Source organism: Peromyscus eremicus, chromosome 16_21 (genome assembly GCF_949786415.1).
Source record: "Peromyscus eremicus chromosome 16_21, PerEre_H2_v1, whole genome shotgun sequence".
In the NCBI taxonomy this organism is placed as follows: Eukaryota; Metazoa; Chordata; class Mammalia; order Rodentia; family Cricetidae; genus Peromyscus; species Peromyscus eremicus.
In genome coordinates this window covers 8,924,642-8,941,435 of record NC_081432.1, presented here as the reverse complement: position 1 = coordinate 8,941,435, position 16,794 = coordinate 8,924,642, and positions in this window count along the sequence as shown.

The following is a 16,794-nucleotide window of genomic DNA, read 5'->3' as shown; positions in this document are numbered from 1 at the left end:
TACCCTTTGTTTCATCCCAAAGATTTGAGCCATATGGTTTGGATAACATGTCATGCTGAAAAAAACTGACAACCTCTGCCGATCAAGTGGTTTTAGCTTATGTAAGACAAATTCCTTTTGTGACGTTTTAGTTGGGCAAGAGATGCTTGAGTGAGAACTGGATGCATGCTAACACCTAGAGCAGTGGTTCTCACCCTTGCTAATGCTGGGACCCTTTAACACAGTCCCTCATGCTATGCTGACCCCCAACCACAAAATTATTTTCGTTGCTACTTCATAACTGTAATTTTGCTACTGTTAATAAATCATAATGTAAATATCTGATATGCAAGATACCCCACAAGGGGGGTTGTGACCCACAGGTTGCGAACCACTGACCTAGATGGATTTTTTTTAACGTAACCTTTCAGCCTAGAAATGAACAGAAGCTGTTTGTGCAGAGGGCAGTTCAGCAGGAAGAAACGGCCAGGCCAGGCTGGCTGAGCTTGTGTTCTGTCCAGACAGAGGAGCAGCAGCTTCAGGCTGCTCAGCACGCAGGGATGGAAGAGCAGCTGAGTCATCGGCCTGGCATACCCAGGCCTGGGTGATGCACCATGTGCCCAGGGCATAAGCAGGCAGAACTGGCTTACAGGGACCTTTGGATCTGTGCCAGCCGATCATGCCACAATCCTTTGGGAATTTAAAGGAAAACTGTGAGACTAATATGACAATAAGTTATTGACTACAAATTATTACAAATATTTTATGACTATGACAGGAACAACCTAGGCATGGCTGGCCAGGCACTGTGGAGAGCCAAGGCCGGACAGTGAAACCCTAGTGAGGTCTACCTCTCCTTGAGGCACTCCAGGAGCACAGAGAACCATTCACCTCCCCACATGTGATGGATGCCAAAGAAAATCAAACATAGCTGGGCACTGGTATGCGTGCGCTTTTAATCCCAGCATTTGGGAGGCAGAGGCAGGCGGATCTCTGAGTTCAAGGCCAGCCTGGTCTACAGAGCGAGTCCCAGGACAGCCAGGGCTACACAGAGAAACCCTGTCTCGAAAACCAAACCAAACCAAACAAACCCCCAGAAAATCAAACGTAACATTTCTATCCCTGCAGGAACGATGCTGAGGAGGCTGTCGGACTCCACTTCCCCACCAGAGAACCACAGGAACCCTGGTTGGGGATGCCTTCCTGTCTGAGATGACCCCCAGAGGTGTCAGCCTCTCTTCTAACGTCCTCCTTGTCTGAGGCAAGAGGATACTGCATGCCTCTGGTGCTTGAGGAAGTGGGGGTGTGACTGGCACATATCACAGAGAAGGAGGGACCACCAGCCTGCGGGCAGCAGTGATAACGGCCAGCATAGCATACTTCATCCATCTGAGCTCGACGTCACCACAGCAGTTCTGGGCTGGAGACTCTTCTAACACCCTCAGTGAGAAGTGAAGGAATCTGAGGCCAGTCAGGGAGGAGAGTTGGCCCCAAGTCCAGCAGCCAGAAGCAGGAGCAGAGGCAGAGTTCAGGCTGAGCCCTGGGCCCTGGTGCCAGCCCCACTTTCCAGCTGTTGTGGAATATTAGTTGAAGATGTGTTACATTTGTTTATGCTGTGGAACATTTGTTTAATGATGCAAAGATGCATTGCATTCTTTTCTGTTGCATTTGTTTAACTCTGTGAAGCTGTGCTTCTTTGCTTGTCTGAAACATCTAATTAGTCTAATAAAAAGCTGAATGGTCAATATGTAGGCAGGAAAGGGATAGGAAGAGAGAATAAACAGAAGGAGAAAAAGAGAGGATGGAAGGTTGAGAAAAGAAGGAGAAGAGGAGGATGCTGGGGTCAGCCACCCAGCCACCCAGTCAGACATGGAGGAAGAAGTAAAGAAGAGATAGACAGAAATAGAAGAAGGTAAAAGCCCAGCGGCAAAAGGTAAATGGGATAACTTAAGTTAAGAAAAGCTGGCTAGAAATAAGCCAAGCTAAGGCCGGGCATTCATAAATAAGAACAAGACTCCGTTTATTTATTTGGGAGCTGAGTGGTGGGACCCCAAAGAGCCAGAGGCCAAAGAGTAAAAACTAACCACTACACCCAGCCTTGCAGTAGGAAGCCTAGGAGTGTGGTCTGTCTTCCTCTACTGGGCTCTGCAGGGGCTTCCCTACTCCCCACCCCACCCCCACTGGCATAGGGGCTATCATCAGTGGTGCAGTGTTCTCTACTGGATTCCACAGAGGCTGAGAGCCCTCCCGCCCCCCACTAGGGCTGTGGTCAGTGCCCAGTTTGCTTTGCTGAGCAGGGCAGTCTCCCCCTCCAGGCTGGGGTGTTACAGAACTCCATCAAGTTCACTTCCTCCCGCCACCCGCCTTTATCTCATGGCTCAGGCTCCAATCTGGAGAAATAAAAGTCAGGCAAGTCCCTGCTACTTCCCAGGGAAGTCCCAGCAAAGTCCCCATTCCTACTCAATGTCAGTAGTGTGGGTAATTTTAGCCCAAGTGGGAAAGGGGCTTTCTTTGCTCTGAGAGGCTGGCAGGGCACACTGTCGGGCACATGTCCTCTGCAGGCTCTCCGGCTGCTGTCCAAGAGCAGCGCAGCCACGCCTCCAGGCAGTGGGAAGGTTTAGCAGAGAGCCCACAATGCCTAAGATGCACTGTGTATGTGTGGGAGCAACTGGACATCCCCTAAGCTGGCCCTCCATGATTAAACGGCACTAAAACACTCCCCTAGGGGAGAATGGTGGCTTATACCTGTAATCCCAGCACCAAGAGGCAGAGGCCACATGCTAATGAACTACAAAGCCCAATTATCTCTGGCCAGCTTGCCGCTGTGCCTCTCCAGCCCACTGGTTGTCACATGAGCTGTCTGAGGATACCAGAGCATCTGCCTCTTGGAGCAGGGCGTGCGCCCTTCCAGCCACCGGCACCTATGACAGGAAGGCAAGACCAGGAGCAATCTGGGGCGACAACATATGACTCGAGGTCTCCTAGGCTCCTGGCCATAACAAGGACTCAGTGGCAGGCCCCTGGCTGAAGACAGCAGCAATGGAGGAGCTTGGATACATCCACAGGTGATCTTGAAGGTCACACTGTCTCCTGGGGCTCAGCATCCATTAAGACCAATGGAAGACAGCTAGGAGGGAGCCTGCTTCTCCCTTCTTGGATCTGGGATCCTCCACAGGGCATCCTCCGCTGCCTGCAGGTTCTGTTCCTCCGTTTTTTATTTTCTATTTTTTTTTTAGTTTTTCGAGACAGGCTTTCTCTGTGTAACAGCCCTGGCTGTCCTGGAACTTGCTCACATAGACCAGGTTGACCTCGAACTCACAGAGATCTGCCTCCCTCTGCCTCCCAAATACTGGGATTAAAGGTGTGCACCACCATGCCTGGCTCTGTCCCTCCATTTCTGCTCTGCCTCATCAACCCCAAGGGTCCTGGCTTCAACAGGTCTGCAAGAAGTATGTCCCTGGGCCCTGAGGCAGCAGGGACAGACAAGAGAGACCCCATGGAGCCAGAACTGGGGTAATCCGACAAATCATTGTGAAGAAAGAGGGGAGAGGTAGTGGGAGAGACACCGAGCAGAGTGGTTAACAGCAGAGGAGGAATGGGAGGAGTTGAGAAGATCTTTTGAGACAGAGGGAATGATAGTATGAAGGTCCTGGGGCAGAGATGTTCAGTCCTAGAGTGGCTTAGGTCAGAACTCGAGAGCCAAGGTGGGGCAGGGGGCAACATACTCTTGGAATATGACCTGAGCTGAGTGTTAGGAGGCACCACCCCATGCAGAAAAAGCTTCTCCATGGGCAGGTCTCCCTTCAGGGCACCGGTCCTGCCAGCCAGTATTATCCCGTGCCTCCCGGCTGACCTGGAGACTCCACTTTCACACTCGGGGTTTCCCCAGAGCTGAGTCTGTGACAAGGAGTGTGTCTAGGAAAGTCCCTAGAGCCGAGAGCGAAGAAGGAAACTTCAGGCCAGGCCATGGTCAGTTGGACTGTGCAGCGATAGATGGGAGCTAGTTGGTGGTGCTGCCCGGGCACGCGCACCAGGATGGTCTGCAGCTGCCAGATGTTATGCTTCTCTCTGGGAGCACACGACCCCAGAATAACATTCCTTCCCCTTCCCCCTCACCGGACCCAGCAGCCTTCTAAGGTCCTCTCCTCCAATTTACTGGGGAGGGGCATGGTCCATAGCTGAAGGGCCAGAGGTAGTGGCTCCCTAGGGACTGGGGTGATGCTGTGAAGGGGAGGGAAGCAGGTATGTGCCAGAGTAGGAAGTGCCCTAACTGTCCTTCAGAAGCTAAGGAGGGTGATGCCAAGGCAACTGAGGGGCAGGGGGTCAGGGTCTGGGCAGCATCTGCCCACAGAGCCTGCCATGGCCGCAGAGGACATCACTCGTTGGGTCTGGAGGACATGTGCTCTTGCCTCTGGGCAGGGACAGAAGGAGGCTCAGTGGGTTGGTAATAGAAAAGCCTGAAGCAGTGGTTAATCCCAGCACTTGGAAGGAGCCAAGCGGATCTCTGTGAGTTCGAGGCTAGCCTGGTCTACAGAGTGAGATCCAGGACAAGTACCAAAACTACACAGAGAAACCCTGTCTCGAAAAAACCAAAAGAGGAGGAGGAGGAGGAGGAGGAGGAGGAGGAGGAGGAGGAGGAAGAAAAGCCTGAAACCAGGAGATACAGCTAGAGTCCATAAGGCAGAAGAGGATGTGAGGTCCCCTACCCCACAGGAGAGGTCTTACCTGTGACCTCAGCTAGGATAGCCTGATGTCGGCATCCAGCCCATTTCTCAGTAACTTGTGACCTCTGGAATTCCCACAAGCTGCTCTTCCACCATCTCTGGGGCACCCCATCTTCAGAATAAGTGGAAGTAGACAGGGCTGAGCCAGGATGGCAGGTCGGGTGTGGCCACATGAAAAGGGCCACAGGGATGGTGACTGAGGGCAGAGAGGGGGTTACAAGGCCAGACACCCAGGCTGTCAAAACAGGGAGATGAAAAAGTCAAAAATGAAAGGGCTAAAATAAGACGGAAACCCCCCACTCTATAAAGTCAGGCCCTGACTGCTTAGAGCCTGGCCCAGTGACTGCGATGCCTCACACAAAAACTAAGCCTAACCCCCAATGGCCCTGGTACTTGACCCCAAAGGGCCAAGACTTACAACCTCAGGATGGAGATGCCCTCTTGACCTCTATTCTTTGATGCCATGAATATGGCCCAGGAAGTGAGAACAGAAAACTTACAGCTGTAAAAATGGACCCATCCCCTCTGAGGGAGGCAATCTCTCTCTCTCTCTCTCTCTCTCTCTCTCTCTCTCTCTCTCTCTCTCTCTCTCTCTCATCTATCTGTCTGTCTACCTACCTATCTATCTATCTATCTATCTATCTATCTATCTATCTATCTATCTATCTGGAGTAGCTGAGTCTATCTATCATCTCTCTCTCTCTCTCTCTCTCTCTCACACACACACACACACACACTCACATTGCTTTCTATGTTTTTGCCATAATGTCTATCCGTTACTAACATTTTTGTATCTATTCTGGTCTGGTGAATACTTTTACCCCTGTGTCTTTCCAGCATGACAGACATCAGGAACCAGAGGCCACACGCAACTCAGACTGCTCCCCCCATCCCCCACTAGCCATGCTTGAGACTACGGGAAGCATGTCTGCACTGAGAGGCTGAAGGGAGAGGCTGTGTCTAGGGGTGTGTGCACTGGAATCTGAGTGTGCCTAGGGATGAAGTAGGGGTGCCGGGGCGGTCTCTCTTGGCCATTTTCACTACGGATCTGAGTGTGTTCCTTTCTGTAGGCTGGCCAAGGGTCCACAGAACCTCTGCAAGTAGAAGGAAGTGACTTACTGAGGCTGAGCCAGGACAGGGTCCCTCACAGGCTCAGGCACTTCCTGACGCTGCTGAAGAGGGAAGGATTCAGGACCAGAGGCTGTCTGGTTCAGCTCTACTCAAGGCTGCACTTGCTGTGGTCCCCAGAGACAACTTTGCGCACAGGAAATAGAACACAGTACAGGGGTAGGAACTCAGGGCTTCTCTCTGGGAAGGTTAGAAAGTTCTGGAATGGCTACACAGCTGTGTAGTGGCTCAGTGCCCACCAGACTGTCCACCCCCAAGCAGCTATGATAGACATGTATATTGTTACATTATGTATTTTTCATCACAATTTTAAAAAATGATGAAGAAAACAATTCTTTTCAGTAAAATATGGGGTGAACATCCAGCATTAGGAGCCATGGAGTCTGGCCTCAGTGTTGCCTCCCCCACCTACAGACTGTTTATGTGGTCATCTGGCAAGCTGGTGGGGGCTCCCAGGGGAAACAGGAACCACTTTTGTCGTGGGTCATGGGAGAGACAGCTTTTACTGCCACCCAGTCATCCTGAAATTCACGCCTACACTCAGCACTTAACACTTCCTAAATAGTCCTGAGACCAGGGGCCAGACTTCCAGCGACACTCAGCCAAACTCAAGAGCCGCAGCCCCGTGCCTGGGTGTCCAGAGGTTTGCCCTCCACTGCTTTCCCGGGGCACCTGCCGCATCCACCTGTATTTTTACAGGTTCAGTCCGTTCCATCCCGGAGCATGGCTGGTCAGGGAGCATGATCACTTGGTATCTCTGTCCACCTTGCCAACCCACTTTGGCACAGCTTTCTTCTGCTCATCTCCGAGAGAGGGGAACAGGGCCCTCCTGCCGTCTCAAGCCTACAATAAGGGCACTGTGGAGTGGCCTGCCTGAGCTGGGGTGTTGGTTGACACTAGTTCACTCCTGTCCAGGTTGGCTCTGTCACTGCAAGCCTGGCCTTGCCTGTCCCTCTAGCAGGTGCCCAACAGCGAGTTCGCAGGAGGCCATGGCTTAGAGTGAGCTCAGAGTGAGCTGTCGTCTGGAGGCCATGGTCAAGTCAGCTGAGGAGGCTGGATATGCACGGGCTCCACATGCCCAGGCTTTGGCGTTGAGGAGGCAGGAGGGGGTGGGGCTGAGCGTACCTTGGAAACTAGCAGGCTAAGGTGTCTTCTTGCTCAGCCCTTTGGGGATCCTTGCTTTGAGTCAGTCACACGAGAGCAGGGGAAACAAGTGACAGGCTGTTCTGCCACTTGCTCTCTGGTGAGTGACCACAGGACTTGGGGACGCCCTTCAGTGTCAACAGAGACATCTTGGCTGGGCCTGTGGCATTTCAGGACTTCAGAGATGGGATATGTCCTTGTATCAACCATCTGGTTCCCCTCTAGGGATATTTCTCCTTATTGCTGAGACGGAGAAGCTGAGGCATGCACAGCCTGCCCTAACAGCTGCCCAGAGGTCCCTTACTGAAGCGCTCTGGCCCTGACTACCAGGACAGATGGGGTGCTGTGCAGCCTCTGCTGGGCAGGGAGGCACCAGCTGCTTTCCCTCTAAGGCGAACCCTGTGGCAGTACTGTAGATGTTCTAGTGCCCCGTATTCAGAGGTACTTCCTGGAGAATGGCTAACTTCCAGAAGTTCCTGTGAGTGGGTCCCCCAGAGTGGGACTGGAGTTTCTGGGCAGGCTCAGGCAGCTGTGGCAGTTGTTTCATAACAGAAAAGCAAGTGTGTGGTCCAAGCTCAGCACTCAGTGACAGAGATTCCTGCCTGCTGTTGTGAGCTATAGACAGATACACTCAGGCCTGGCTGCCAACAGAAGGGATTTTGGTATGGCCGCCAATGCTATCAGAGGAGTTGACAACCCTGGGGCCTCTCCTTGCTTGGGCTCAGGGTTTCCATTGTACAGGAGGCTGCATTATTCAGGACAGCTGCAGGACAAAGATAGAGCCATTTTAATATATCAAGGACAGGGGGAATTACAACAGGGAGCTGGTGGGCTGCTGAAGGAAATACGAACAGTGAAGACACCCGGGTAAGGTCCATGCTGAAGGTGGGTCATGGACACAGACATCCAAGGTGTGCTGGGGAGGTTGATATCTCTTAAGGGTCTCGTTCTGAGGCCAGGGCTCTCTCTAAGCCGACCCAGCAATGGTCTTGTGATTCTGTGCTACATGGTCACATGCAGAAGCCCAGGGTCCAGGCTTCCTTAGGAGTATGGCTCAGAGGCTACAAGCCAAGTCACTTAACACCGTGGAGACCTGTCCCTGCTGCACAGATGCATGCAGGAGCAGAACAGCAACACAAGAAGGGGAGTAGGAGAGCTAGGTCCCCATGTCTGCAGTGGCTCTCCAAAGAGAAACGATTGCAAGCTGTCATGGTGGGGGTATACCTTTGCTATACAAGTGAGACCTTGTCACGAAAGGTCCCCCCAAGAGCATAGACTGTCAAAAAACAAAACAAAACACCCAGAACCAGGCATGATAAACCTTTTTGATTTGTTGGTTAGGAGAGTCTAATATACTTCCAAAAACAATATAGGCTATTGCTGTTGCCCTTGGCTGCCTCCCAGAGGTTGGAGGTAAAGTCTCTATTGATGAAAACACAATGCATTTTGGACACAGGACTTGGAGGATCCGAGATAAATCTGACCCTGAGGACTAGCTCTCCTAGTGCCAGAATGTGCTGTACGTACTGCCCAGGGAAGGAAGCAAGCAACAGTCCCACCCAGCTCTTATGCCTATAAACCACAATGACCAGCATAGTAAGGTATCTGTATGGGTACAATAGCGGCACTCATATCTGGGTGGTAACCAATAGCTCTCTAGTTAGACTTAAGGTTCGCTCAACTAGAGAGAAATCATGCCTGGTATTAGAAACCTACCTGGGGCTAGGGAGGTCATGGGTCATGGAGGAGAGCCTACTATTGCCACTTTACTAAGCCAGCGTATTTCCTAACTACATTCTAAATACTTAACCACAGATAAGCGCAGCGCTCCCCATTCATCAAAGATGCTTCTCTTTGCAATAGATGGAGACCATTACAAAAACCCAGAATGGATAGAAATGCAGGAGTAATTACTCATGAGTGCCCAGCCCCGATGGATACATCTACAACACAACCCTGGCATCTAAGGCATCTTAGGGAACGTGGCTGAAGAGAGGCAGAAAGACTGTAAGATGCCGAGGACCAGGAAGTCTGTTATGAGATTGTGTCTCCTAAAAGGACAGGGAAGCTTCGCTCTAGATATGTCAACAATATGGCCATCTATATGAGATCTGAACAATGACAGTATCTACAGACATGCTAACATGGAAGGGGATATCTCACAGGGCTCCACCCTAGACAAAGAACCACAGGCAACTAAGAAATGCTGAGAGTGGGAGAATTCATCTTCCCCAGAGATTATTCCCTTAATTGGCTATCTAATACCAACTGGTTAGCCCTGAACTCATATACATACAAGCAACACTAAGTGGACTCAGCAGGTTCTATTCATACATATACACAATTAATAACAATAAATAACAATGAAAGAAAATGAGACCATGAAACGAGGGGAGGGAACATGGGAGAGGCTGGAGGCAAGAAATGAGAGAAACAATATAATTCTATTAAAAAAAAAAAAAAAGACAAAAGCCAGGCCATGGTGGTATACGCCTTTAATCCCAGAGGCAGATGGATCTCTGTGAGTTCGAGGCCAGCCTGGTCTAAAGAGTGAGTTCCAGGACAACCAGGGCCATTACAGGAAGGAACCTTGTGTTGAAAAACCAAAATAAATAAATAAGAGGAGGCAGGGTGACAGCAGCCACCTACATCTCAGAGGGAAGTCACACAGGTACCCACAAGCTTTGAGCAAACACCCCACGAGAACTACATCATTCTGAAACCCAGAGTGAAGAAGAGGTGGTCGACAGCAGTGTGAAGGAGGCTGGGCCTGGCCCTGCCTCTGCTCACCTGTCCAGAAAGAGGCCAGCCCAAGCTCCCTGAGGCCCCAGCTCCCGTGGATCCAGAGTCCAACTGACCTCAGACACTCGAGGAAATGTCCTACTTCCCCGACAACACAGAACGGGGCGGGGCCTCTGTTAGAGCCCGCTGCCCTCTGTTCATGGCGGACTGGCCTGGGCCGTAAAGGGAGAGGTCGTAGAGTAGTGGGAGCTCACTGTAATGAGCTTTACAGACCCCCGGGGAGGCTGTGGGGCATTCTTGCCGAGGTCCAGGCCAGCTAGGTTCCCTGAAGGCCTCGAGGGAGGATCCCACTCCAACTTGACTCCTCATGCCCATGACACGTGCCCGTGTGTAGGTGGCTCCATCCTCCAGTACAACTACGTCCTTGATTACAACTTCTTCATTTCTCGGAAAATACTCTGAGGAGAAAGTCTTCAAGACCAAAATGTCCTTCTCAGCTCTGTCTTCACTAGGGAAGTTGCCCACTACTCCAGCATCAGCTATGACAACAGAAGCCCCGAGGGAGGCGGCGGGGATGGCTGTGGCCTCAATGGCACTTTAAGGGGGCACTGGGTCATGCACATCACCAAGAACAGGGAAGCTACCCCAGTGCATTCTGTGCAGCAGGTCTGTACACCAGGATGAGTACCATACGTTTTCTTCCTCTTACCATTTCCAGTAACTTGGTTATATCCTCTCCACAATCGCAACTTCATGCTGAACAGGGATGGGGAGCCAGCGGCTTGGGGCAGAGCTGCGGCAGGCCTTCTTTCCCTTCTCTCAGGCAGCTGGGGTCTCCAGCGGTTAGGAGACATCTGTTCCCTGCCCACTGAGATGCAGCACCTCCTACCTCCTAGCTCCAGAGTACACATCCCACTATCATCCAAGACATCCCAGCTTCCTGGGAAGGCCTCGAGGGGGCTAGAAGCCCCTCTTGGAAAGGGGTTTGGGGGTTGAGATTCCACTGGAGGTGATGGGCTGCAGGGCAGGGACAAACTCAAGTTTTGGGTTTGGTGCTCCGGGAAGACACTGAGATAGGCTGTCCTTTTTGGTTAAGAGATTTATTATGAGTTGTTAACATCACTATAAGACCACATGGCAGGAGCTCTGAAGAGTTTGGGGGCAGAGTTTCTTCTTGGAGGTTTCAGAGAAAGGGGAGGTCATGTACCAAATGATCGATGAGTAGCCCATAGGACATGCTTGCAGTCAGGTGTCTGAGTCTCACAAAGCTGCAAGGGAGGGGCTTGCGTTTGGGGGAGGGAATGTGACTTGAGGATGTAGGGAGACGAGGGGAGAAGGGGCCCATTTAGCTAATGTATGTCTATCTTATGGGGTGTGTCACCAGTAGGCCCCAATAGCTTGGAGTCTGGTAACCTAGGACCTGCATACAGAATTAGCTACGAGAGAGAAGAGGGACATGGTTGCAGATGGGTGTGACTTGAGCAGCCTCTCATGAGGAATCTAATCAGCTCAGATGCCCAGGGCGCGTCCTGGAAGTTTGGGAGTCAGAGTTTCTGGCCTTACCTTCAGTTTGGTGGTGTTTGATTTTGGTAGGTCACTGGGCCAGGGAACCGTTAAGAGGAAGCTGGTCTCTGTCCTGGGGATAAGGCCAGACCTAGGGTAGGAGGCACATGTGTGTTCAGACTCCTTCCCTTCCCAGTCAGGGAGGCAAGGTCCCTACTTGGGCAGGTGATCTGGGAGCCCTGGACCAGGGAGGATGTCTCACCCTCTGCCTTCTCCTGGAGTCACCAGGGTCTGGCTGCAGCTCCAGTCCAGCAGTGCACCGAGGGGTACAGAGATCAGGCTGTGTCCTGCTCAAAGCCACTCCACGATGAAGGGTACAGTGGCTTTCAGGCTGTCCTTCCCTGGGAGATCCCATACGACTGCCACTGCAGAGGAGGGATGGCTGCATTTGCTGGACACAGAGACACGACCTGTTTAGCACCACCCGTGAGGCAGAAGCAAGACGGAACCACCGAGGCTGGCGAGACGGCTCAGTCAGTAAGATGCTTGTTGTGCAAACACAAAGGTCTGAGTTCAGATCCCCAGCACCCATGTAAAGGCTGGCTGTGGCAGTGTGCACCTCAAACTCGGAGCTGGGGAGAGGCAGAGACAGGTCCTGGGGCTGGCTAGTTAGCCAGTTTAACCCAATTGCTGAGCACCTGGTTCAGAGACCCTGTCTCAAAAAATAAGGCGGAGAGCAGCTGTTCAGGAAGACATCTGACATTGACCTCTGACCTCCACACACATCCACACTTAAACACACATAAGCATGCTCAGCTACATGTGCATATACACAAAGCGCCACCTATAAACTTATAAACGCAGGTCAGGGACATATAAACACATGTCTGTGTTCAAAGCCCATCAGCAGGAAGGGTGCCAGCAACTTCATCTGGATCCCGGGAGGAAGACACTTAATGCTGTGAAAGAGATGGAGTGTCAAAGAACAGATAAGGAAAAACTTCCAGACTCTTCCTGGGGCTTCAGCTTAGCCTGGCCCTCACTATTTGTCACTGCTTACTCAAACTGTCTCTGTCTGTTTGGATTTTTTCATTTTATTTTGTGGTTGTTTTGCCTACATGTGCACCACATGTACCAGATCCCCTGGGGTTGGAGTTACAGATAGTTGTCACCAAGCACGTAAGTGCTGGGAATTGAACCCAGATCCTGTGGAAGACCAGCCAGTGCTCTTAACCACTGAGCCATCTCTCCAGTCCATCTGTTTGGCCATTGGACCTGATCCCATACCTTGCTTCCAAGGCTCAGTTCAACCCTACGACAGCGTGGCCACTCCCCACACAAGTTTGTTAATGTGCCACGATTCTTCTTATCTCTATCCGCCTCTGTCTCCATGAAGCCTGTTAAACTCCTTGAAGTCAGCTGCTGCTGCTTTGACCCTCTGCGGCCATTCTGCAATCCACACATCTGTGTGTAGGTTGAACCATTGTGTGATGTGTAATTGTGATCCAAAAGTTAACAGTAGTGATCAACACTGGAATGAAAGAGTCTGCCAACAGCCATCAAAAGAAATCAGGTCTACTTGGCAAACTGCTGCCAATAAAGCCAATCTAGCTGGCACATTGTTCTGACATTGTGCAAAGACACCGATGTGTCCCTCAATTTTTCTGGGGATCCAGTCCATGTGCTCTGCTTACTCGCTGTCAACTGTGTCTCTGGGGACTCATTTGATAAAGAACTGGTCTTACACTCTTGTCCCAAATAAAAAGAGCCCCTGGCTGGGAATCCCCTGTAAAGATCAACTTCCTCTCCAGACAGCGTGGTGACTGTGGCTGTCTCTCTGTCACCTGCTCTGTGGTCAAGTAGCATCTGCCCTGTTCTGGCCCTCCATAGAAACTTCTTGGTCAGGTGAGGGGTCAGGAACCATGGGAGGCTCCTGAAAGCATAGGATCCCTGCACACCACAATCCAAGTGTCCAAGCAAAGCCACACACATGCTGGCCTTCCCACAGGTGACCACCCTGCTACCCCCACTGCAGGCTACTGGGAGAGTGGCCTCCTTTCCCAGAGCTCTTTGTTTTCCTGTCCCTGATCCATTACCCATGACCCTGTCGCCAGCATCTAGCAAGCAATGCTGAGACCACCAAGACTTCTCTAGATAGTCTCTTTCTCCAGGACTGTGGGTGGGGTGAAGATGGTGGTCCTGTCTACCTTGCTAACTTACCTCGGGTCCCCTATGGGATCAGTCCTGGCCAAGCATACCTGTCTCCTCCTCCCACTTCCTTCTGCACCGCTCATCTTTCTTCTGTAATCCTATCACGTGCACTGGGAATCCCTCACCTCTCTGGACTTCTGAAGAGCGGGTGCAGAAGAGCTGGTAGATTCATCACCCTGCTTGGGATCAAGGCTCATATGAGGGAATCCCCATGGGCACCTGGGGGCCTCACAGAGGTGCCTTATGCTCAGATGATGCCCTTCGGAAGTGTCAGGTCTCTTCTGAATGTGCCCACATTCCTGGTTTCCTCATATGAGTACCTTAGAAGAGTAAACCGAAGCAGACCCAGCCACACAGAATGTGTGCAGAGCTGGGCATGAGGCCCGGGGGTGCTGACTGGTAGGGGGAAATCAATGCTGTGGCTGAAGCACCAGTGTGTGCTTTGCTATGGTAGCATAGCAAATGAATTCACAGCCTTGATCCAGACAAATCAACAGTCTCCCATGTCACATTTTGGTCCAAACAGGCTCAATGGTAGCTCCCAGACACTGTCTGGAGTCTTGGGGGACCCATGGAGGCCAGAACACAGCCTTTCTGTGACAGACCCCTGGAACTTCCTGTTTGAGGCCATGTCAGAAACACTAAAAGATGCTTAATGTGAAATATTTTAGTACTTCTGCTATTTGGCTCAAACCAGGAAGTTCAAGGATGCATGACACAAGACAGAAAACATTAAAAGAGCATTTAAAAAGTGCTGAAAGATGCTGCGATGTGAAGACCATCCCATGAGTTCCCATCCTTGTCTGGAACACTAACACTCTTCTCTTTCAGAGCCAGGAGCTAAGGACATACATGGTGCACACGTCTCTACAGAAGCTGCAAGCGGAGTTGAAGAGTGAGGGGGCCAACAGTCCTTCTGTGTGGTGGTTTCTTTCAGGAAGTGCTGGCCCTGTCACAGAGCTGGGGCTTGGCTCAAGTCAGCTGGGGAGTGTTGCTATGTCATCTGGTGAATCTGTCCACAGATAGGTCCACACAATCTAGGGGCTCCAGTGGCTCCTGAGAAACTAAAATTAAGGCCATGACCCAGCACCAAGGGCGTTCCTGGCAATGTCTGTCCTGTGAAGCATCCCAAACCACTGTCCTGCAGCCAGTCCAGGAATGATGAGTACCAGGCAGTAGATGGGACACAGCCTCACCTGTGAGGATCCAGGCACGGGCATTAGGTATAGATGAGGACCCCACTGAGGTCCCTCCTGTGAACCATGTGTCTCTGACATGCACCCCACTCATGCCTCAGTTCTCTTCTGTGAATGGGCTCATCTGTGTTCTCACAGAATTCTCACTAGAGACATCATGTCAAGCTCAGTGAATGTGACCTTCTCTAAAGGCAGATGGGACTGAAATCAGATTACTTAGGACTTGAGTCCTCTAAGAGGGGATATGTGGATATGGAGGAGGCCATGAAGATATGGAAGCCATGAGGGGATAGAATGATGAGGAAGTAGTGATGGTGAGTAAATGGAGATGATGAGGAAATAGAGATGATGAAGAAATGGAGATGATGAAGAAATAAGAGATGATAAAGAAATGGAGATGATGAGAAAATGGAGATGATGAGGAAATGGAGATGATGAGGAGATAGAGATGATGAGGAAATGGAGATGATGAGGAAATGGAGATGATGAGGAAATGGAGATGGTGAGATGGAGATAGAGATGATGAGGAAATGGAGATGATGAGGAGATAGAGATGATGAGGAAATGGAGATGATGAGGAAATGGAGATGATGAGATAGAGATGATGAGGAAATGGAGATGATAAGGAAATGGAGATGGTGAGGAGACAGAGATGATGAGATGGAGATAGAGATGATGAGGAAATGGAGATGATGAGGAGATAGAGATGATGAGGAGATAGAGATGGTGAGGAGATAGAGATGGTGAGGAGATAGAGAAGATGAGGAGATAGAGATGATGAGGAAATGGAGATGATAAGAAAATGGAGATGATAAGAAAATGGAGATGATGAGAAAATGGAGATGATGAGAAAATGGAGATGATGAGAAAATGGAGATGGTGAGGAGATAGAGATGGTGAGGAGATAGAGAGGATGAGATGGAGATAGAGAGGATGAGATAGACATCAAGAGGAGAAAGAGGCCATGAGGACATGGGGGCCACAGTCCGGACAGTGCTGCTCCACACTAGTGGATACCCAAGATGCCCTGCAATCACTGAGAAGGCCTAGGATGGTCCTCCACAGAGCCTTGGAAGGAGTTAGCCCTCTGACATTTCATTTAGGAGAATCAATCTGTAATATTGTAGGAGCCTATGATGCCAACATGCTCATCTTGTAGGTACGTGGCAACTGAATCAGTTAAAGTTCATCTGTTGCCTGTGAGCAACATGGGACTGGCAGGCTCCTGCGAGCCTAAAGGATCAGATGAGAATGTGAGCTAAACCTTGAGAGTGACCAAGGAACCGTGGATAGACCTGGCAGCTGGGGTGGAGGGGAACTGTGGATAGACCTGGCAGCTGGGGTGGAGGGGAACCGTGGATAGACCTGGCAGCTGGGGTGGAGGGGAACCGTGGATAGACCTGGCAGCTGGGGTGGAGGGGAACCGTGGATAGACCTGGCAGCTGGGGTGGAGGGGCTGGAAGCTGGCCCAGAAGGACCCAGATGGGGGACCCACATTCACTCAGCCCCCCATTTCTTCCTGTAATATGTCCACATCACTTACATCAGGAGTCAACACTGGGCTTTGAAGCTGGCAAGTTAGGGACAGAAAGGGTGTGCCATTTCTAGAGTACTGATTATCTGTACTCCCCCTTGACCCTCATAGAAATCTAGAAGTGGGTTCTGTGGTTGACACACAGTCCCTGGACTCCACTTTTCCCAAGTACCTCATACATGTCCAGACAGTAGCCTGAATGAGTCAGACACAACCCTTCCAAATGACTACCCAGAAAACAAATGTGAAAAGAGCCACTGCTACGTGGCAGGTTCTCTGCGGGCATTGCTACGTGGCAGGTTCTCTGTGGGCATTGCTACGTGGCAGGTTCTCTGTGGGCATTGCTACGTGGCAGGTTCTCTGTGGGCATACACCAGAGGCAAACAGCAGCCAGGTTGGAGATGTGTCACCACCTGCAAAGGGGTGCTCATGTTACCACACCCACTGGCTTCAGCTCAGGCCAGGAGGGGTGGTCTCAGGAGCAGAAGCCTCACCCCTATCTCCCGGAGACCCGGGGCACAGAACCCCAGGTGTTCAGTCACCACAAACAGCAGCCGTTAATTCTCTGGCAGCCTCTGTTTCTCCTGCCTTCTCAGTGCACAGTGGTGAGAGGCTTGTTAGAGCCCTGGCTGCT